We start from the raw sequence: 25444 nt of genomic DNA on the forward strand, positions 1-25444 counted from the left end.
TTGTAATATAAAGGCAGTGACCACCAGAATTTCTTCAGGGAGGAAGAGGGAAGAATAGGTGTAATATGAGGTATTTGGAGGGCATTAGAATTGTTCTTCATGACATTGTAATGATACATTCAGACCATTAGAAATTCTGTCAAAACCTATAAAATTGCGCAGTGCAAAGGGTAAACCATAATGTAAACTATAGACAATGGTTAGTAGTAGTGCTTCAATATGTGTTGATCAATTGTAACAAATGTACCACACTAATAAAAGATGCTAATAATGAGGAAAAATATAAGAGCAGAAGGGGGTGGGGAATATGGGAATCCCCTAAATTTTTGATGTAACATTTATGTAATTTAAATCTTCTTTAAAAATATTTTCTTTCATTTAAAAAAAATGATTTGTAGTGTTGGTGCTGAAATTTGCATTTCCCATGTTGCCAATTGCAATTTTCCTGTTTGGATGAGTGAAAGTAATATGTAACAATGATAATATATGCAAACAGTAAAGTATATGAGCTGCTCATATTGTTTCACTCAATTTTGATTAAAAATATATCTATGTATTGATAAAAATGTGGAGTTGGTTGCTATGGCACTACTGATCTTTGACAATTCAACTCTGAAATTTTCTGGCTACTTCAAAGAGGAATCCACATTTATTTCCGAAATTCCAACACCTATGATGAATCCAAATATCCATGAATTATTTTCCCAATGATTATTTTGAAGAAAATTCAAACTTAAATGGATGTAAAAAAAAGAGTTGTACAATGATAAAATCTATAACAATGGAAAAGCTGCTGGTGTATATTCAGTTGGTTTGAATATTGTCTTTCATTAGTTTAATGCCAAAATGACTTACTTCCTTTAGTACATTCCTGGATTTGTTTTTTACCTAAAAATTCTTATAATTATTAATATATATTTAAATTAAAATAATTTTGAGGGGTCTATGTTGTGATGTTGACACTTCTGAGTCAGTGTCCCAGGTACAAAATTGGAATATTATAATATGTAGACTTAACCACACTTTAACTTCTGAAAAGTTTTCTTGGATTATAATTTATTGTATTATATGTTCATTTTTCTTCTTTCCTTGGGGAACTCAAATTATATGTATTCAAAGTTATTTTTCCTACTCTAACAAATCTCTGTTAGTAGTTATTTATTACTTTTTTCTTTAACATTATGAGTATTTATTGCCTTTCTTTAATAGTCTTTATTTCATTTCCAATCAGACACATTCTCTGCTGGTTGCCTTATAATTCATTCTACTTTATCAAAAGATATTTTGATGTTTTTAAAATTATTGTCTGTGTTTCACCATTTTCCCACATTGACATTTCTGTGGTTGTTCAAAGTTATTGAATTCTTGATTTCATTATTTTTCCATAGGAATAAATATTTCCTTAATTGTATTAAATTATTTGATTTCTTTTAAAAGTTTCATATTTTTTCATATTTTGGGAAATGTGTTTGAAACATTCCAATATTATTATTCTTATATTTCTGTTTTTTCTAGTGATTTTGAATAGAATTTACCTATGGCTTTCTGTTAATTGTTTATTGTCTTATTTTTTCTGACAAGAAATAATATTTTCAGACTGGAATGAGGATAATAGCTGATTTTCTATATTTCAAAGCATTTTAGTACCTTATTCATTTGGTTTCCTGAATGAAGTTTCTTTAATCAGAGGTAAAATTTGAGAAAATGGAGAGATTTTTCTAATTTTAAGTGTCACTGTTATTTATGCATGTTTTTAAAATTTTGCTCTTCTTTCCATTCTTCCTTTCACCACCAAGTCTCTGAAGAATGCTTTCTCTTCCTTGGAATGAGTATGCTCCTGTTTTCATGTTTTTCAGGAATGTGTGACTTTGACTCCTATCCTTCTGCACTGTAGTGCACCATTTATCAGTGCACTGGTCTTTGAGCCTGGGGGTGAAATTATCTGTCATCCACTCAATTTTCACATTTTGACATAGTTTCCCTCTAAATTTCTCTCTGACATGGGCTTGAGTCTAATTAATAAAGGCACATGTTGATATATCTTTAAAAAATGTTGGGGACATACTTTGTACTCTCTTTGTCAATGGTTTAAAATTTCAACAAGAGTGAAATTGCTTTGTAATGGGGCATGCTTTAAATGATGGATGGGCATGGTGATTGTCAAAATATGAGACCCACAGAATTAGACTGCCATATGGATTTAGAACTGCTCAAACTTAAATTTAACTTGTATTAAAAATACTCTCCTCTCATCATGTTATCACTGTGAATCTGCATTGATTCTTTTGATTTTCAGGAATATAAGATAATTTCACCTTTTGCTTTCTAAAAATCAATCAAGTAATTATGTTCACTTTTAGAAGGAAACATTAATTAATGTGTGCCAGGAAGTATGCTTATTACTATGAACACATACAAGTGTGTAATATTCACTGAAATCTAGGAATTTAAAATAATGTAATAAAGACAGAAATATTTAGCTAATATTCAAGGTGATAAGGGCTATCATAAAACTGTAAAAGGTGTTTTGTAAGCACAAGAGAGGAAAGCAAGGTTTATTGTCATAGACAATGAATCAAGGAAATCTTCAGAGATCAGATAGACTTGGTATAGGCTTCAAAAATAGCTAAGGTGTTCATGAAATTACTTCCAGATGAAAAATCATTTATTTAATCCATAGATTCTATAACACATATCTTTAACTTTCCTTGTTTTGAACTATTCCCATTAGTTTACAAGCAGAGAAACAGTTTTTGTAGATTTAATGCTGATGACATAGTACACACAATCCCTACTCACTACATAGTATATGCTAAAGATGATATCCAACCCTGGCATTATTCATATTCATATTTATATTTTTAACAGTTTGGACTTTGATTCACATTTCTTTCATGCCTACAATATGTCAGACATTGTGGTAGGCAGAAGACATACAGTAATCTTTATGAAACTTACCAGCCCTGCTGTAATTGAACTTATTTTCTCATGGAGAATTAGATATTTAATGATGAGATATACTGGTGATAATAACATTACAATTTGTTTTTCAAATGAAAAGAAAAGAGTTGCTACCAGAAATTTTGGAAAGGAGTTTTATTGGATAATTTTAGTAAGGAATTTTATATCTAAATGCATAAAATGAGAAGTCATCACTCAGGATGTGAGGGTAAGCATGTTTTTATTTTGTTTTGGTATAGGGAATAATTTATTGTATATAATAAAATGAAAAAGAGCTTGGAATATTTGAAGAACTAAAAAAATCCCAAGATAAATAGAGTGGTGCAGTGGTTATTGACAGTGATGGAGCATTAGGTGGGCCGTTATACAATCAAGTAAAGGTAAAATTCTGGTTTTATTTTGAACACAAAGTTAAATCCCTGAAGTAATTTGGAATAGTGTGTATGAAAAATCTTGAGGCTCACAAAGTGTTAAAGAAGTTAAAATAGGCAAAGTGGTTTTGAAAAATTCATTAGGAAGGATCAGAGAGAAAAGAAGGATATCAATCTTCCAAAGGGATGCTGATGTAAAGTAGTAGAAATCTGTTGGTTTTTATAAAAGATATTTATTTGGGGTAGAAGTGCTTTTTTGTGAGAAATGTTGCTTTCTCACAAAAGACAGTTGCCGTGTATTGAAGCAAGACAGTTGCTGATCTCTGCCTGGTCTCTTTCCCTGTGGGCTTCCAGTCCTCTCTTTTGATTAGGCTTAATTTGTCAGGACTTCCTATATCTCAGCTGCAGGCTAGCATAGGGCTTGTGTCTCAGGACTTCCTCTCTCTCCTGGCATAAGGCTATTTTTTTCTGGGCTTTTTATTTCAGTCTCATCTCTCTTCCCAAGAGTCTCCGTAAGTTATCAGGCAAATGGGTCATCTATGTCCAGGGCCACAGGATCAAAATGACAGCACTCTCTATTCTTTCATGTCTTCTTGAGTAAGTGTCCATTTATATAGGCTCACCAAGAGGGCAGGGACTAAATCTGAGTGAAACCTTAATGATGTGACCAAATCAAAGTCCTAATCTTAACAGGCAATTTAACCAAGGGCCCTCAAATTAATCCAATATAATCAAAGGGCATCACACAATAAAAGATAAGTTTACAAACATAATCTTTCTCTTTTGAGGGTTCATAAATATTTTCAAACTGCCAAGGCAGGTATAAGAATTAAGAAACAGTTTGGGGAGATATAATAATGATTATTAATAGGAATTGTGGCAGGAAACAAAAAAAATCTGTTTTTAAGTATAGTTTTATGGTTAATCTATGGGGAAAATGTAGAATTACCAGTCAAGAAACCTGCCAAGTTTCTGGATTTTGATAATTTATTGTAGCCCTTGTATATTGAGGTATAAACACTGATGTGGACTATGGGTGGGAGACTCTTTGTCTCTCCAGAGATAACCTAAACTGTCTGTGACTTGTGGGTGTGGGATGATAAAAGGCTGCAGTCCTGCCCTTGGTGAGCAGGAAACAGTTTAACAATGCAAGGTCTATAAAAGTATTCAGGGGAAATGCAAACAAAATATGCTAAAAGCTTATCAAATGCCTGAGGTCCATGCTAAAAGCTTACCTAAGATGTGGAAATATATGCTAATTCAAGCCTATTGAGAACTGAAACAAAAGGACCATTTGGTCTTTCCTCTCTGTATAAAAGGGACTAAAAAATCTTGTTCGGGGCTTGAAATTGAAACAGAAAGTTCCCGAGTCCGTCTGGCTGTCAATAAACCGTTTTTCCTTCTCAAAATCATTCCTGAGTCCTGGCCTCTCTATACTCAAATAATTGAACTTCTCTCAAATTCTACAACAACACTAGAGTAAAAATTTAAATGACTCAGGAATGGGATAGATCAGCAGTCTGAGTGTCTGAATCCCATGTATGAGGTTCTGGTACCTGCTATCTTGGTAAAAAGATAAGTGAGCTGCTTATGGTAAAATATTCATTTAGTCATAGAATTATATTTATGACTTAAGTTTCCTGCATTTGAAACCAATATTTTCCAACTTATTAATTCTCAAGTGCATGTAAAAAACAATTTCCAAAAATAATTCCAATTTTATTGCTCACTTTACATATAAATGAAAAAAATTTTTTATATTGAGGATTCTAGGAAAACCTTAAGCTTGAACATTGTCTTCCTAAGGAACTCTCTGACAATCTGATTTCTCAAAAAATAGATAAGTGGATTCAGCAAGGGTGTCACAACTGTGTTCAGTACAGTGCATAATTTGTTAAATGGCAAAACATTGTACTTAGAAGGTTGAACATAGAGGAAAATGCAAACTCCATAAAATATAGTGACAATAGTCATGTGAGAAGCACAAGTGGAGAGAGCCTTCTGTCCCTGTGCAGAAAGTATCCTGCCAATGGTAAAGCCAATGAAGATATAAGGAGTCAGAGTAAGGAAGAGAGAGCTCAGAAGAAGAAAAGAAGAACAGATGAAATGAACCATCTCTACCAGGTGGAGTTCCCCACACACCAATTTTAACATGGGGTGGTGTCACAGAAAAAGTGGTCTATTACATTGGGACCACAAAACAGTAATTTTATGGCTACAATAGAAGTCAGAAGAATGTAAAATAACCCTCCCACACAGAAGCCCATGATCATTTTCAGGCAGACCTGGGGTCTCATGATGGTTTGGTATTTCAGAGGGTTATAGGTGGCAACATAATGATCAAAAGACATAATTGCCAGGATGAAGAATTCTTACCATTCCAAAGAGAAAGTAGAAGAAAGATTGAGTAATACAGCCTTCAAAAGATATGGTGTTTGTTTTCGAAATAGTAATGGCCAACATCTTAGTTGTCACAGAGGAAGTTAGCATGATTTCTAGAAGAGAGAGATTTGCAAGGAAGAAATACATGGGTACATGAAGTCTGTTATAATTCCACACAAGTAGAATGATTGTAACATTGCTGAGAATTGTCAGAGCATACAAAATCAAGAATATGAAAAAGAGGAATATCTTCATATCCCATGTAGTATGAAACCCAAGGATGAATTTGGTCACTGTTGTGGTCTTGTTGTTAAAGGCCATTCCCTTAGGAAAGCATTATCTACAAAAAAGGAAAACCAAATTGCCTCATAGTCATATACTGCTACATTTATTGTTATTTTTAGAATCAGTGTTTGATATTAAGACAAATTTATCACACTAGAAAACTGTTTTGTACACATAACACAGTTAATCTAAACTACCTTCATAAATGGGAAATCCTACATTTTATTTTCTTGATTTTCAATGAGATCCAGTTTATACCTTTGCTAATGCATCCCATGAATGATTTAATCTCCTTTCAAATCTTCTGTTCATAGCTAGATATGTCCTCCAAATCCTACTCCCTAATTTAATCTCTGTAGTTCTAGATATATTGTACTATCTCCTGCAATAAAATGAAGCACTGTAACATTTTAAAAAGGGGTTCTTGACTTTTTTTTGGTCCCATGGGCCCCTTTTCCAGTGAGGTGAAAACCATGGATCCCTTACTAAGTCCACGCTAAATTGTGTATTATTTAATAAATATATCACACTCACACCAACACATCCCCATAAGAATAATGTTTTTTGAATTTTAAATTCAAGCTAATGAACCCCAGAAATCTTTCTACTTTAATTTGCAATAATCCACTGTTATCCTCTAAGACCCATCTGTGGTCTGCATAGGACAAATAGGAGCCTAAATAGGAATGGGATTGAGCCACCACCATTGCAAACTTCAAGTCGTTGATGGTGGCACTAATCTCTGCAATCCCTCCAGGAATTTTGTATTGCTTTTAATTTAATAGCCTGCAAGTTTGGGGCAGTTCTGTTGGCTTCCACTTGGCCTTTCTTACCATAAAACTCCTCACTCCACAAGTCAGAGAACGAGTGTCAAGACTCTGCAAATTGCTGAGTATGTCTATTCCAATTATGGATTCTAGAACTAGGAATTAATCACAGAATGGGTTTATGAACACACTGAATCCACTGTGGAACAGACATGAGTCAAACCGTATTGATCACCTGACCTCCATAAGCTCTACTTTGACTGGTGGACCAAGAGACAATGTGTCTCTTGGAATAAATTCTGCCTTTGAACCAGTGTCTAATAATCACTGAAATGACTGATCAATTTCTTTTTCCTCAATGTACAGTTACACTGGAAAAAGGAAATAAGTGTTTTGGGGAACAACATAGGAAGTGAACATCCCCATTTTGTTTAAGTATCCAAGATCAGTGACATCGTTCCCACAGTAATATCTTACATACAGAGAAGAGGAAACATAGAGCTCTTCAGGCATGATGGAATTAGTCATTAAAATTTGTTTTTCACCTCCTAGTGAATGGTCTGTCCTTTGGACATTCATGGGGTGGATAAGCAGATTTTAAATGATTAATGTTCTGTAACATTCCAATCTCTCTAAGCCTTGGATCCCCTCATCAGCATTATAGAAGATGTTGGACTTTGAAGACTTGAGCTCATACCTTTCTTTACATCCCTTAGTTTTACAGCTAATCAGCATGTTTAGGAACAGTCAACATCATTATATTTTAACTCTATAAAACTTTGTTATTGTGTACAGAAACAGCCTGCACCTTGACTCTTTTAAACATTTGAGTACCCATGTCCAGTGATATTTTGCATTTCTCTATTGCTAACTCATGTCATGTTCTATCAAGCCCATCTTGATTGTTGGAAATAGAATTTGTATTTTCTTTGAATTTATTTAGATTAGATTACCCATTTCACAAAAACAAGAACCAAAGCAGAAATCTCACCATTACAATTCTGTTTTTCAACAATCACTTGTAATATCAAAATCTTTATAAATCAGGGTTTTCTAGTGAAACAGAACTGCCAGGAGAAATGTGGGTGTGGGGGGAGGGATAAGCTTTCTTATAGGAATTTGATCACATGTTGCATGACTTTGGGAATATGTAAATCCAAATTCTATAGGGCAGCTCACAAAGAGGGAGCCCTGATGAGGGTTTTCTGTGATTTCCAAGGAGAGGCTCCATGGCTAAAATAAAGATGAAAATTCTGTATTCTCAGTGCTGAAATTAACCACTTCTCCTTTTAAGGCCATCAATTGATTGGATGAAACTTCTCTCATTTTTGACAGCAAATTCCTCAGTTAACTGTAGTTGTAATCAACCATAGATATAATAAACTTATTGATGATTTGAGTCTTTGAAATTTGTTCACAATAAAAGTGAAGCCAGTGCTTGCTTGGCCAAATAACCACACACCATATCTTGGCTGTGTTGACACATGACTTAATCATCACAGAAGACAATACTGATTATTCTCCCAAAGTGAGTGAATTGAATTGGGGTTTCCTAATGAGTAGGTACAAAACTGGAATTGGGAAGAATTTCCCCAACAATGAAAATAACCAGTAACTGCAAGTGTACTAAAAAAAGAGGTTCATTAAGTTAAGGAAATATAGAAATAAAATATTTGATGAAAGGACACAAGAAGGGATGGTTAGTTTAGTTTTTAAAATGTCTTTTTTCATTTCTTTAAAGAAAAACTTTGGTAAAACCTTTACTAAGCTTGTGTCCTTGTACTGATCATCCTCAAAATTTTAAATAATTATTTAGGATACCTTTGTGTTTGTACAAAATTCATAATCATATGCTTTACATGTGTTATTAATATTAGGCAGTTAGGTAGTGTAGCATGAAAAAGTTGAATGTAACAGATAAATTATGCAACATGGCAGTAATCTTTTATCTTGCTTTACTGATTTCACTGGGAAATATTTACCTATTTATCACTCTTTTGATGGTCTTAGAGTAACATTCTGGGTGATCTTAAAAGCTAGATGGGTACAAGAGTCTGGCTCACTCGATATCTGCGTAGGGTATAGCTCCTTGTCTCAAACTGCTAAGCAAATGCAAATTTGATTTTATGTGCATGATAAATGAACTATGATTTTAAGCATATTGGGTATGGTGAAGTTATAGATTAAGTTTTGGAAATTTGATATATCAAACTTAGGTCTTCTGACCCATAAACAAGATATATGTATTTAATTTCTCTCAACACTTTTCAGTGCACAGGTTGAACATCTGCTTTCTTGATTTACATCTCAGCATTTCACATGTTTGATACTATTATAACTGTTATAGCTTTAAAATTCTGTTTTCAAATTTCTTTGCTAATATATAAAATGCTAATTTTTATCTCAATCCATTAATCTTGTTATATGCAATTTTAATTATAAAACATTTAACTTTGAGTTTTTTAAATTTTCTATATAGACAGCCATCTAAAATGAAAATAAAGACAATTCACTTACAAAGTGGACACATTTTTTCTGACTGGATGGATCAAAGCAACCAATAAAATGTTAAAAAACTAAGAGAGTACTTCCTTTTTTCTACTGATTTTCTGAGTAAAACTTTCAGTCTTTTACCACTCAGTATGATGTTAGATGTAGGTTTTTTGCAGATCCCATTTATCATGTTTAGGAAGTATGTTTGGTGAAATTTTATATCTTGGGATGCTGTTTGTCTTTGTTAATTGTCTTTTCTGCATTTACTGAGATGACCATATAATTTAGTTTTTGTTTGTTAATGTGCTTAATTAAATTTACTGATTTTCTGTTTTTTAAACCAACTCTATTCCTGGACTGAATCCCACTTCATTACAATACATTACACCCCTATAATTTATTGGATGTGATTTGATATGTTTATTTTAAGAATTTTTGCAATATTTATCAATCTATACATTTATTTCCCGGTGACATCTTTATCTGGATTTGAAATCAAGAAAATCCTGACCTAAATGAATACAATGGAAGCATGTAACACTTTTAAGTTTTCTGTATGAGTTTGTGTATAATTGGCCTTTTTTTCTTCCTTAAAAGTTTGATATAATTCATTCTTAAGCCAGCAGTTATTGAGTTTTCTTTGGTGAAGATGTTAACCTCAAGTTTAATCTCTTTGATTGAATAATTCCTATTTAGATCATCTATTTTTTCTTTATTATGCTTTTTTCATTTGTGTTTTTTAAGGATTTTTTCGATTTCATGTAATTTTCAAAAATTATATTCATAGATTTATTTTACCACTTCCATTTTGGTCAGAAAACAAACTTTATTTGCATTGTTGAGTAATTTTTAACTTATTGAGACTGATTTTTATTTTCAGAAAATGATCTATTTAGGTGAGTTTTTCACAGACACTTGAAAGACATGTGTATTCTGTTCTTATTGGGCCACAGAGTTCCATAAATGTTACTTGAAACTGTTGTTCAATTCTATCATAATCCTTCATAAATTTTCTCTAGTAATTTTATCAATCATTGAGGGAGGTATACTGGAAGCTTAGACTATATATATAATTGTGGATTTATCTATTTTTGTATTTCTTTAAGGATAATATTTATGCATACTTAAGCTCTCTTATTATAAGCATCATTTGGATCACATCTTTTTAAATATTGACTATATTATTAAATTATCTTCTTTAACTATTTTCTCTGAGGTCTATCTTTTCTTATATTAATATAGGTACTACATTTTCTACTAATAGGTGCTAGCACGGTATATTATTTCCATCTTTTTATTTTATTTTTTTGTTTTTATTTTTTTACTTGCAGTCTACTCTTTGTATCCACTCACTGTGCATTCTTCTGTGGCTGTATTTATTTTTATTTATTTCCCGCCACCCCCTTGTATCTTGCTTGTTGTCTGCTGTCTGTGTCCATCTGCTGCATGCTTTTCTGTTTTTGCTTGTCTCCCTTTTTGTTGCATCACCTTGCTGAGTTGGCTCTCCAGGCCACTTGTGGGCTGGCTGCACTCCATGGCACCTGGGCTGGCAGCTTTCTGCCAGTGAGCCTGCCTTCACAAGGAGGTACCAGAATGTGAAACTAGGGCCTCCCATATGGTAGATGGGAGCCCAACTGATTGAGTCACAGCTGCTTCCCACCATCCTTTTATTTTTAACCAATTTATATTTCATGCAAATTTATGGTAGATGGCATACAATTGTCTTGCCTTTTATCTAATATGGTAATACCTGACTTTTATTTGAGGTATTTAAAACACTATATTTATTGTGATCACTGATATGATTAGTTTGAAGCACATTATCTTGCTATTTGTTTTCTATTTGTCTCAATTGTTTTCTTCCCTTTTTCTTCACTTCTGCTTGCTCTTGGAATAATGTTTTTATAATTTTATTTAACTTCTTTATTGACTTATTAGATCTAACTCCTTAATTTTTAAAAATTTATTGAAGGATATCACTTATACAAAAATATGCATAAATAATAAGTGTATAGTAATAGTTGTGAACTTACAAAATAAACATATATAACATCATACAGCAGGATTCTCATAGCTCAACCTACCAACAATACCTTGAATTGTTGTTAAACCTTTTTAACTAATGATTAAAGAGCACTGCCAAAATATTACTACTAACGAAGGTATTTTCCTCCAACCCACCCTATTATTATTATCTTTATATCATTTATTAATAGACATACACAAATAATAACTGTATAGAAAAAGTTGTGTACTCACAAAGAAAACATACATGTCATACAGGTGTCCCATATATCAACCCTCCATCAACACCTTGCATTGTTGTGAGACATTTGTTATAGATTGTGAAAAAATGTTGCCAAAATCTTACTGCTAATTATAGTCTTTATCTTACAATTCCCCTAACCCTCTCTATTATTATTTTAAAATGTTTTTATGACAAAAGTTGTGAATTTACAAAATAATCACACACGTGCAGAATTTCCAAAGAATGCCCTCTATCAACACATCACACTGTGGTGGAACATTGTGGTGGAACATTAGTTACAGATTATAATATCCAGTTGTTAATGTGTCCATAGTCTACATTTGGTACACATTTTCTATACTGCCCTGTCATCAAAACAGTACATCTTTGGCATAGATGCAAGAATATTACATTATTACTGCTAACTAGACATTTGAGTTGTATTTTTCCCATGCTTCTCTACATTTACACCATTTTTTCCCATATTGGTATATGATCAAATAGTGATGTACATTTGCTCTAGCTAACAAAGGAACACTCTTGCATCTGTACCATCAACCACAATTCATATCCACCTTTGGGTTTACTATGCTATTCCATTCCTAGATTATTCTTTAGCAATCTGTCAATTGGCATTTATATCCTTATACCACAATTTTCAGTCACATCCCCATTTACAAACTGGCTGCTTCTCACTATGTGTTTCCATCTGCCATATACATTTTCACACTTTTACAGTAAAGCCATTTAAAACTTCTACATACATTAAATATTAGTAGCCCATTTCATTTCTCCTCTTAATCTCCTTTAAGTGAAAAACACTTTTAGTTTTTATTGTTATAATCTTCATTTCTTACACTCTCTTCCAGGCTTCTCTCTCCTGTCTTTTCTTTTCAGGCTCTAGCACACCCTTTAGTATTTCCTGAAAATCCAGTCTCTTGGTTAGAAATTCTCTCAGGTTCCACTTACCACTGAATATTCTAAACTTACCTTCAGTTCTGAAAGACAATCTTGCTGGATATAAGATGCTTAGCTGGAAATTTTCTTCTTTAGTATATTAAATATATCAAACCACCATATTCTTGTTTCCATGGATTCTGATGAGAAATCAGTGCTTAATCTTATTGGGTATCCCTTATATGTTATGCATTGCTTTCTTTTTGCTGTTTTCAGAATTCTGTCTTTGTCTTTGACATGTGACATTGTGATTAGTATCTGTCTAGGAGATGGACTATTCAAATATTTTTGGATGGGAGTATGTTGTTTTCAAATGACATTATTCTATATATAAAAAGTTTTGCAAAAACTACAACAAAGTTACTAGATAAATGAATTCAGTAAAATGATTGGATATAAGATGAACACACAAAAATCAATACCATTTCTTTTTATTAATGAGCATTCTGAGGAGGAAATCAAGAAAATAATACCATGTACAACACCAACTACAAGAATCAAATATTTAGGAATGAACCTAACTAAATATGTAAATGATTTGTATAGAAAACATTACAAAACCTTACTAAATATACTCGAAGAGGAACTAAATACATGGAAAGATACTCCATGTTCATCGATTAGACTAAAAAAAAAAGATATATAAGGGCCTAATATTCAACATTAAATAAAGAAATCCTGCAAATCAATAATAAGAAAAACAAGCCTTTTAAAACATGAACAAGAGGTTTGAGCAGACAGTTTTCCAAAGAGGAAATATAGATGGCAATATGAAATATGTATGGTACATAAACAGATGATCAACATCACTGACAAATAGAAAAATGAAAATAAAAGTACAGTGGGATATCATTTCACTTCTACTAGACTGGCAGCTAATAAAAAAGAAACTTCAAGTACTAGACAGTTCCTGGAGAAAAAGGAAAATTCATTCACTCCAGGTGGGAATGTAAAATAGGGTAGTCATTCTGGAGAACAGTTTGGCCATTTCTTAGGAAACATCATACAGACTCATCATATGATCTGGTAGTCCCATTTCCAGGTATATCTCCAGAATAACTGAAACCAGGGTAATGGACACTAGTGCACACCTATGTTCATAGTGGCATTATTCTCATTTGCCAAAAGATACCCAGGTATCCATCAACAGATGAATGGATTAACAAAATATGGTATATAAATATTATGGAATGTCATTAGGCTCTAAGAAGAAATGAAGTTTTGAGACATGGGGCAACATGCATGAACCTAAAGGACCTTATGTTGAGTGAAATGAGACAGACACAAAATGACAACTGTTGCATAATATCACTAATATGGGCTAAGGATTGTGAACAGACTCTTGGAGGTAAAATCTAGAAGATAGATTGCTAGAAGATAGAAGTGGAGTAGAAATTGGTGAGACAGTGCTTAATCTGTGCAGAAATTATAGTTTGAATGTAATGTTTTGGGAATGGAAGGAAATGTTGGGGGTAAAATGTGAGTGTAATTAATGGTGCTTAAGCGTGAGTAACTATTTTTAATATTTTAGTGTTGATGTGTACATATCTTACTTATTTATAATGTATATTATGTGTACAAAATATACAGTATATATATACAAATAAATTATATGTTTCTATAACTCATTATAAATTACCTTCAAGTTATATAATGCTACTTCACAAATACTATCAGACTCCCAAATTTTATTTTTCCCTTTTTCTCCTCCTACTACCAAGGACAGATATATTTACAGATATGTTATAAATTCAAAAATACATTTTTCTCATTTTTAGTAATTTGTTTTTAAGGTATTTAAAATATTATTGTTATTATTTTTAACTGCACCTGTTTTATTGATACATATTAATGAAGCATAAAATTTATCCAAATTGTGCAAACAGTGGTGTTTGGCATAATCACATCGTTGTGTGTTCATCACTTCAGTCATTATTAAAGCATTTTCATTATTTCAATAATAATAATAATAAACAAAAACAAAGAAATTCCTCAATTCTCAATTTCTCCCTTTCTCCTGCGATGCAAAACTGCTATTTCTGGCTATTTTGCACTGTTATTTATTTATTTCCCTAACAGTTTTATTGAGATATATTCACATACCATATGATCTATCCAAAGTGTATATTAATTTTTTAAGCTGTTACAAATCCTTTATTTTAAAATTGTATAAGAAATAGAAAAATAGATTGAAAGAAATTAAAAATTTTAAAAGAGTGTTAGGTCTGGTTAGATTTAATAGAATCAATTACAGAAAATTGATAACAGGGTAACAAACATAAATGTAAATACTAATTCTAATATATTAGAAATTGTAACATAATTAAAATTTTTATATTACTGCTCTATTGGACATAATAATAACCTCTAAGAATGAAATAAATTATTGGCTTAGTTATTTAATATCCATTTAGGCCATAATTCTTCCTAGATAACCAAATTCTTATTTGGGGAGTCTTTACATCTCGTTGAAATAGTTTACAGCAGTTAACAAGTTGCCATCTTATAATTTAATGAGCCAGAAAAACACAAAATTTTGTTCAAAGATTTTGAACAAGATTTTAGTCATTCTAAATCATTATTGATCCAGATACATTATTTTAATTAAAGAGCATGAATAAGAAAGGGTTAAAGGAAAATGAAGTATCCAAAAATATGTCTCTTCTTGAGTCTGCCTCAATTAACAGCAAGTGTTCATTTTGCATGAAGAAAACTGCAGAGTTCTCATCACAGGAACAATTTGCCAGTAGAAAGGAAGTAACTATTGGTCATATTCCATAATATTGTTATTTTACATTCATCTGGACTACTCAAGGTCTCTTTCTGGTTATTATTTGCATGGAATACTTTTATTATTTTTTTAAATTGGGAATCTGGACTTGAGTGCATTTATATTTTTAATATATTTTTAAATTTATTTTTAAAGGTTACATAGATCAAACAACATGTTGCATTAAAAAATATAAGAAGTTCCCATATATCACACTACCCACACCCCCCACTTTTCCTAAATCAACTTTTTTCATGAATGTGGTACATTCATTGCATCTGATGAATATATTTTGGAGCACTGCTACATAGTGTGAATTATGTTTTATATTGTATTTTACACTCTCTCCCAGCCCATTCAGTGGGTTATGGCAAGATATAAAATGCCCTTCATCTGTCCCTGTCATATCATTCAGGAAGCCTCCAAGTCCCAAAAATGCTCCAATTTCACACCTCATTTTTCTCCTCCCTGCCTTCAGCATCTCCCATGTCCACTTTCTCCACATCAGTGGTATAACTTCTTCCATTGGTAGAGTCACAATATTTCTATAGTGGAATACCAGTAAGTCCAATAGAGTCCATATTTTATTCCTCTATCCTGAGGGCTCTGAGATGGTGATGACTACTCCACTTCCCCATTTATAGGGGCTCCAATACCACAGGCTGCTGGATGGGACACTCATGACCACAGTTGTACAGTCTCTCAGTTTTTTGGTGTGGTGATTGTTCATCCTCACCTCCCTGCTAGCTGACCTGGGTAAGTCCAATGAACTGGGGAGTAGGTGTTACAACACCACTGAGGCTCAGGGCCCAGCAGGCACATGGACAGACCAGAGATTCAAGTCTCCTGGGTATATATCACCTTCAGCCCCAACCACAATTTCAATAAAAAGGACAGAGGAAGCATGTGTAGAGAAGTTACCTCTGAGTCCAAATCCATCACACTCAGGAGCACAAATTCCAAAGTAGGACAAACTGGCAAGGCACCAAACTCCACAGCCATCTGTCATGGCAGTAGGGCCAGCAAGTCTCCATAGCCATCAGGTGCACCATTACCTGGGGTTATATCTACTTTCACTGTCTCTGAGATCCTGCTGAGATGTGCTTAAGTGCGACCCCTCTGATGACCTCCTGACTCATTTTGAAATCTCTTAGCCATATAAATTCATTTGTCTTTAATATTTCCCCCTTCTATTCAAAGTATTTTTATAGTTACATCACCATCCAGTACTTGGTAGTAATACCTCAGCACTAGGGAGACTCATCACCAGGAGTCAGGTCCCATGTTGAGGGAAATGTAATGCATTTATATGCTGAGTTTGGCTTAGAGAGTGACCACATTTGCGCAGCATGGAGACTCTCAGAAGATAATTCTTAGGCACCCTGCAACACTAGGCCAAGTTGAAAGTTCAAGGACAACAGGCTCATAGGCATAGTCATCAGTATCAAGGTCCCAGGACGGTACCAGACTTCTTCTCTGGTCATGGTCCTCGCACTTGGGGATTGTTGCTATTCAATTGGGGAATGAGGCAGAGTTCCCCAGGATGGGAACTCAGCACTTCCTCAGTTGTCCTATGAATCTCTATGCACTGTATCAATACCCAACGAACATCCAAACATATCTATATACCCTAAGTGCATGTGCAGGTGAACTCCTTCCCATGCATCCCCCATCAATACAACCCACACAATATTCCTCCCCTGCCATTGTTAAAACCCTGTAATCCAAAACTTCTTAAAAAATGAAGCCTAATATATTCCCAAATTCAATTAATAGGAAAATGATAGGTTCAAACATTAGAAATAAAATACATAATAATTTAGAAAAACTAAAATCAAGTAAAAAAAATGGGATATTAAAAAAATGAAAAATATTAGTAAAAAATTTTGACATTTTAATTTTCATCACCAAAATAAGTGATGTCCTGTATGTACTGGGGCAAGGAAATCTCTTCCATTTCTTCCTCAGTGTCTTAGCTCTTTTTTTTCATTATGTCTTCAAAGATGTTTTAGTTCACAGTAAAATCACACACAGAAAACAGACGACTCCCATATACCCAACATTGTCCCCCTTTTCCTCCTTCCCTGACAATCGTCCTTTTACATGTGAATGTTACATTTGTACAACTGATGTACAAATATTGAAGTATAGCTAATAACTATGGTCAGTTTACATTATGGTTTACATTTTAGACTGTACAATTTTATAAATTTTGGGTGAAATTTAACATGGTCTGTATCCATCACTGCAGACCATGCAGAACACTTCCATGCCCCCCAATTACGGTCTCTTCCATCTATTTTAGTCCAACCTTCCCCTCCCCGAGGGCCCACTGCTTGAGGGGCAAGATTCATAGATACTTGCAACAATGCTGAGGGCTTGACACATTCATCTGTCCTATCCATTAGGAGCCACCCATGCCCTCAAAAGACGCCCTCCTCTGAGAATATTGCATCTCCCCATGATAGGGTTACAAAACCTTCGCACGAATTGCATGGGTCTCCACCAACTGATATAGCATACTATAACATGATAAGCACTCACACGTTCCCTAGAAGTCTGCCCCAAATGCCCCCCATTCAACACCTTAAACCAGTAACCTTACCTTATTTTATTGTTTAAAGTGTTTCCTCAACATTAGAGTTTCAACCACGTGCCCACCAATCTCTCATTTTCACCTGCTCCCCCTCAACACTCCTACCAATTCCATGGACTATCCGATCCATCCTCCCAATCCTAGCCCATGTCAAGCCTGCACAGCCAAACCTAAGAGTATCCCTAAACCCCCATCACATCCCTTCACTCAACAACAGCTTACCTCCACTTTGTCATAGATTTTGCCTATGTGGGCATTGTCTCACAACCTTCCTCTCTGCCCCTATTCCCTGTAAGCCTATCTTCCAGACTCTATATCTCTGAGATGGCTCAATTTGATTAATTCATATCAGAGGTCATGAAGTATTTGTCCTTCAATTCTTGGCTTGCTTCACTTAACATACGGTCCTCAATATTCATCCATGTTTCCCCGTGTGTTAGTACTGTATTCCTTCTTACAGATTAGTATACCATCGTATGCACATATAACATTTTGTTTATCCGTTCATCTGTTGATGGGCATTTCAGTTGATTTCAACTTTTGGCAATAACAAATAATGCTGCTATGAACATTGGTGTGCAAGTATCGATTTGTGCCCTTGTTTTCAGTTCTTCTGGGTAAATACCCAGCAGTGGGATGCTGGGTCATATTGCATATCTCCAGCTAGTTTTTTGAGGAACCACCAAACTGTCCTTCACAATGGCTGGATCCTTCTATATTCTCACCATCTGTGGATGAGTGTTCCTATTCCTCCACATCCTCTCCAACACGTGTAGCCCTCTGTTTTTTAATAGTCACCAGTTTAATAGGCATAAGATGGTTTCTTATTGTAGTTTTGATTTGCATTTCCCTTATAGCTAGTGATGTTGAGAATCTTTTCATGTACTTTTTAACCTTTTATATCTCGTCCATGGAGAAGTGCTGTTCAAAGCTCTTGCCCATAGTTTAAATGAGTTGCTTTTCTTTTTGAGATATAGTATTTCTTTATATATGCTGGATATTAGGCTCCTATCATATATATGATTACCAAATATTTTCTCCCATTAAGTAGGCTGTCTTTTCACTTTCTTGACCAACTCCTTTGAAGTGCACTTATTTATTTTTTCTTTCACTTATTTATTTTTTCTTTCACTTCTCATGCTTCAGGTGTGAAGTTCATGAAGCCAGTTCCTATTACACGGTCCTGTACATGCTTGCCCACATGAGAAGAGTGACAGCTGGACCTTGAACCTCAGCAAAGTTGCAATTCCTACTCTCTGGCTAATTGGACTTACCTAGGTCTGCTAACAGGGAGGTGAAGGTGGTCAACCACCACACCAGGGAACCAAGAATGTCTACAACTGCAGGCAGTAGATTTGCATCCACCATCTATGTGGGATGTAAGTCCCCTCTCTATATAAATGTGGAGTAGACATCACCATCCCATGATCCACTGGACAGAGGAATAAAATATGGATTATAGTTCACTTACTGAGTAAATCACTGAGAGTGCCTACAACTGCAAGCAGGAAAATCACATCCATCAACCATGTGGGATCTAAGCCTCCTCTTTATAGAGGTGGAGTGGACATCATGAACCCAGGGTCCACAGGATGGAGGAATAAAATATGGATTAGAATGAAATTGCTGGTATTCTACTATAGAACTATTGTGACTAGTAATGGGATTAACTGTAGCATTGACATGGAGAAAGTGGCCATGGTAGTTGCTGTGGGCAGGGAGAGGGAAGAAAAGATGTGATGTGGGAGTACTTTTGGGACTTGAAGTTGTCCTAAATGATATCGCAGGGACAGATGCTGGACATTATATATCCTGCCACAACCCACTGAATGTACTGGGGATGAGTGTAAGCTACAATATAAATTATTATCCTTGTGGTGCAGCAGTGCTCCAAAAGGTATTTACCAAATGCAATAAATGTGCCACAATGATGAAAGTGGTTTGTTGATGTGGGAGGAGTGGGGTGGGGGGGTGGGGGGTATATAGGAACCTCATATTTTTTAATGTAACATTTTTTGTGTTCTATGTATCTTCAAAAATGCAATTCAAAATAATGGTGATGATAGGTGGTCAGTGGGGTATATGGGAACCTCTTATGTTTTTAAATTAACTTTTGTGTGATCTATTAACTTTTTAAAAAGATAATTAAAAATAAAATAAAATTTTTAAAAAAATTTTAAATTAAAAAATATATAAGGGATTCCTCTATGCCCCACTCTCTCCCCATCCCATACTTTCTCATATCCACAACATCCTTCATTAGTGGGGTACATTTGTTACAATTGATGAACACATATTTAAGAATTGCTACTAACTATGGAATAAGTTTACATTACATTTTACATCCTGTTCTGCACAATTTTGAAGAAAATAACAAAATATACAATTGCCTGTATTCTTCACTGCAATATCAGGCAGGACAACTCCAAAGTCCTTAAAATGCCCAATATTACACCCATTCTTCCCTCTTCCACCCCTCAGAACCTCAGGTGGTCACTGCCTTTATATCAATGAAAAGAGTCTTCCCTTGCTAGAAAAATAAGTTTATATTAAAATAATAACGTCTGCTTTACTTCATTGTTCATTCCCCAAACTTGAGGATTTGGAGATGGCGATGCCCACTTTGATTCTAATTGGTGCAGAGCTTAGATCCCATGGGGCAGATGGATGGAAATATCTTGTTTGTAGTTGCAGATACTCTGTGTTCCTTGGGAGTATGGGCTGCAACTCTGCTGAAATTCAGGGCTTAACTGGTACATGGATGGATCAAAAAAATTATGCCTCTGAGATATATATTTATCAAGTATAGTGCTAAGTTAATAATTTTTATTCCTTTTTTAATTTTTTTTCCCCTTATTGAAGATATAGGAGGTGGTTACAGGCATACTTTCCATGAGGAACTCTCTCTTCCTCCATCCTTTTAGAACCCAACTGTGCCCATAGGGTACTGGTTATATTTATTTTCACCATGTAGATTAATTTTCCTTTGTATTGGAACTAAGGAGGTGATTGTGATTATAATTCTACAATTGAGGCTGTCCCTCTCCTGAAGTACCAGAGAGGGATAATCATTCCGTTTGGGTTGTTCTGTTTGATTTTTTGTGGATTTCCTTAATTCTGGAAGAAAAAGTCTACAAGACAGTGGGGATAACGTTAGATTCACTCTAGAAATTTTATCACACACAGCGTTTAGAAATTTATTAACAATCAATAGTTTAATCTTAATGTCATAGGTGATCTGGTGGTACCTGTGTCAATGAGGCTTTAATTTGGGTCCACTTTCTTTTATTATAGTACTTTATTTTATATATGCAGGGAGGACCCCATCTGCTTTATTTCTCTTGCTTATATTTAATGTATTTTTATTCAGCTACGGGCAGTGGTTAAAGTTAAATTTTTCAAGGATATTTTGTCTTGGAACAAGAAACCTTGTCCTTAGACTCACATCCTAACTAGTAGCAGAACTGCAAGAGGAAGCTCTTTTCAAACTTCAATGAAAAGAGACAGCTTGTGCAGAGATAAGCAAGAACAGAGCTATTTTTGCTCTCAAGCAAGAACAGATGAGCTATTATAAATCTATTAACCATGCCCTTGCCAAGGTTGTGGAACTAATCCCCTCATTTTTTTTAAATTAAAAAAATGTATTAAATTGTCTTTTTTAAGGTATATAGATAACAAAAAATATTACATTAAAAAATATAAGAGGTTCCCACATACCCCTCTCTGCACCCCTCCCCCCCCACTCCTACCACATCAACAAACTCTTTCATCATTGTGGTACATTCATTGCATTTGGTGAATACATTTTGAAGCACTGTTGCACCTCATGGATAATAGTTTACATTGCAGTTTACACTCTCCCCCAGTCCATTCAGTGGGTTATGGCAGGATATATAATGTCCAGCATCTGTCCCTGCGATATCGTTTAGGACAACTTCAAGTCCCAAAAATGTTCCCACATCACATCTTTTCTTCCATCTCCCTGCCCACAGCAACTACCATGGCCACTTTCTCCATGTCAATACTACAGTTAATACCATTACTAGTCACAATAGTTCTATAGTAGAATACCAGCAATTTCATTCTAATCCATATTTTATTCCTCCATCCTGTGGACCCTGGGTTCATGATGTCCACTCCACCTCTATAAAGAGGAGGCTTAGATCTCACATGGTTGATGGATGTGATTTTCCTGCTTGCAGTTGTAGGCACTCTCAGTTCCCAGGTGTGGTGATTGACCATCTTTACGTCCCTATTACTGACCTGTGCAAGTCCAACAAACTGGAGAGTAGGAGCTGTAAAACTGCTGAGGCTCAGAGCCAAGGTGGTGCATGGCCAATCCAGAGACTGAAGTCTTCAGGTATACACCAACCCCAGTGCCAACCATATGTTCATTAAAAGTGACAAAAGAGGCATGCATAGAAAGTTCACACAGAAATGCAGCTGCAGAACGTTTCAGATCCTGTGTGACAGTTCCAATTTTCTGGCCCTTCCCTCACTTCTTTAATTCCCTCTTCCATTGTTTTCCTTTCCCCTTGGTTGCTGTTCTTTTTGCCTCTTAGCTGTGAGCTCTGTTCTTTGCTTTTAACCTACAAATCTACAAATAACCACAAACTTTATTGTTTCAATAACACTACATATACAAGTAGAAGGGAATAAGTTTGGTCAAGTGTAGCCAACCACCTAGCAATGAATACTTTTTTTGATAGCAATCTCCTCAATAGCTAGAGGATTTCAGGTACATTTTTTTGCCCCCACATTGAAAAATGTTATGGAGACCCATGATTAATCAAATTTTGCTCATTGAATCACTAGGTGAAATCAGGGCACAGATAGCCAAAGGTGAAATATATATATTTTTATTTATCTATACTTAACTTTATAAATCAAACAAACTACTATAATATTATGATGTAACAAAAAATCTATCTACAAATATTAAAGTAATGAGCAAATTAGAGGCAGTAAAACACAGAGCAGAAGGGGTAGAGAAAATCAATGAAGCAGGTCATGATAGCTTAGGTCTTCATCTTACCAATTCAGGTTTTCAGTCAGTGAAGCTTCCCAGTTCTATAAAATGAGTACTCCATCATGCATTTTTATACTTTTACTTCCTATTCTTAAAGGTAGATCCTAAAAATATCCTCCAAGTATTACATCTAGTTCTCTATGGCCATAAGAATCTTATCTTTTCTGTTGTCCAAAGTAGCCAAGGTAAACTGGCCTGTTTTGGTTTTTGTAACTTCTGATTAGAATCAGAATACACCCACTTCCACCCCTGTGTTACACAATGAAAACAAGGATAAAGTCAGTACAGATTTTTCAAGAAAATTCTGCAAGAAAGGATGTAAGGCAGACTCTGCACTGATCGAGATAGGATTATGTACTCATCTTCACTCACATTGTCACACATATTCAGGATGAAACTTTATGGAGTAATAACTTGGGAATAAATCCATGGTCTGTGTGGTACTAAAATACTTAACAGTTTGTTTTATTACGTTATGGCTTCCCTCAGCACTTCCCAAGGTTGCCTCCAAAACACAGGCAGAAGAATTTTGCTGAAATTGAATCTGGGGCTGCAGGGATTCCTCTCCACTGTTCTTGAACTGATTGTTCATTTATTCTAGTCTGGTTACTCCAGGCTTGGGTGCACCAGGTCTGATTGTTCCAGGAAAGCTCACTCTAAGACTGGCTGTTCCAAGAATGACTGCTCCAAATCAGGTTGTTCCAGGTCTGGTTGCTCTACATTGGAAGGTTACTAGAAGTGCTCACCAAGTGTTTCTGGGGATAAAGAGTAGAGATCAGGGTATTCTGTAGGTGCGGAACCCTTCTGTGTCACACTGTTGTCACTCGGACCAGTTGGCATTTTTCTTCCACCTCTAATATTTCATTCTCTGGTTCTGGAACCAGGTCTTAACCTGTTTGTACCTGAGGTTCAAAATGTTGGAAAGTTCTTGTATCTGTTACAGGTTGAGATATATCTGTCTTGGAAATCTATCACTGAGTATACACAGCTGGGTGTGACAGAACACGGTCCTGATCTTCTGTTTCTTGACCTGTCCCACATCTTCCTTCTTTCCTGTGCTGTTCTCTATAGAAGAAGGTTGTTTCACTTTGGGACTGGTAGAAGAATCAGGGCTATCCTGAATAAGGAGGTCCATGGAAGAAAGAAGATGATAGACTGTGTCTGATGGATGCACCTCAGCAGATGGCATTGGCAAGGATGCAGTATTTTCTTCAGCCTTATAAATCTCAGGCATTGGTTAAGACTCCCTAGAATCAGATGCTTTGGGGTAAGGTAGGCTTTGGGGAGAAGCTAGACCCACACTCATGTTTATTGAGTAGTAGGAGGGGAGGGGGGAATCAAAGACCTGGACTCTGAGAATGGCCAAAACAGGTTAAAAGACTATGTGGGTGGAAACTCTTAGAGAAATAGGAAGTCCTACAGGTATGCAAGTATTAAAAGACCCCATGAAGGCAGTTCCCTTAACAGTAACAATAGCCAACCAGCCCGATGCAGCAAGACCATTGCTGAAATTTTAAGGTGTTTTGAACCCATCATCTGTCAGAGGTCTGGGCCAAATGAACTATCCCTCTCTGATTGCCCACTTCAGGAGACTTAGAGCTCCTAGGATTAGAGAACTTGGTATAGGTTTACCTTACTTTTTTTAGAGATGCAGATCCTTCTGTATTCTCAAGATCATCAATTCCTGATGACTGTGAGAGAAGGTATCACCACACTTGTGTTCCCATTTCAATGGCAGTGTGTTTATTTGTCTATCCTCCTTGTTTCTCTGCTATATTTTCCTGATGTTCCTGTCCATTGTTTGATGATCTTTCAGTCTAAAGAAGAAAGTGACTGCTCCAAACTAAAACTTTCTCAAGAGGCTAATTTGTGCTTTTTGGATATTGATAAGCATTTTATTGAGTTTGCCTAAAGAATTTCCACAGTTCCCCAATAAGCTAGATTTTATCCAGGAACTCTCTGAAGTTCTTCATCAGTTTGGAATCCCTCCTGAGGGCAGACTGCATCGCAATGAGAATGATATCCAACTGAAGAATCTGGTGCAGAAAGACTTGGTCAATGACAAAAAGAATGGCAATGTCTCCAATAATAACATAAGCATGTATGAATTACTGAAAGGCAATGAAACCATTGCAATGAAACCCGGTCTAGGCCCCAGGCAAGAGGACAGATGTGACTGTGGGAAAAATGGACCTCTCTGCCTCTCTCGGTAAAAAATAAAAGGATTTAAAAGTGCAGTGTGAAGAGGCAGAACTAAAGGACTATAAGCTCTAAGTACAGCTCTGAGAGGTCTTTGCTAAATGCTTTACACACATGTTTACAGATTATGAGGCATTGGGGACTGCCCAGGATATGGAATCCAGGCTGACCTGTGAAGAACAGGTACAGAATATTGACAAAGTAAAAAATGAACTGCAGCTTACTTTTTAAATTGGATTTTAGTGGGCTATATTTATGTTTTTAATTTTTAAAAACACTTTTCTCTTCTCTCCTCCCCATTAGGAATTTGTCTTTACCAGTATTTTACACCAGGTAAAATGATTTCACAAAAGGCAAATCAACCCATTCAATTAGCTGGTCATTAA

The 25444-nt window shown here is 35.1% G+C and overlaps 1 long non-coding RNA gene and 2 pseudogenes across 2 annotated transcripts in view; 1 reads left to right on the plus strand and 2 right to left on the minus strand.

Moving 5' to 3' along the window:
- The window catches only part of LOC139437364 (uncharacterized), a 203252-nt gene that overhangs the window by 103593 nt on the left and 74215 nt on the right, over positions 1-25444 (minus strand). The window lies entirely within an intron of this gene.
- On the minus strand, positions 23236-24165 carry LOC101425420 (homeobox protein NANOG pseudogene; annotated as a pseudogene).
- LOC101425879 (DENN domain-containing protein 5B pseudogene) lies at positions 24242-25289 on the plus strand (annotated as a pseudogene).

This window comes from Dasypus novemcinctus, chromosome 22 (genome assembly GCF_030445035.2).
Source record: "Dasypus novemcinctus isolate mDasNov1 chromosome 22, mDasNov1.1.hap2, whole genome shotgun sequence".
In the NCBI taxonomy this organism is placed as follows: domain Eukaryota; kingdom Metazoa; phylum Chordata; class Mammalia; order Cingulata; family Dasypodidae; genus Dasypus; species Dasypus novemcinctus.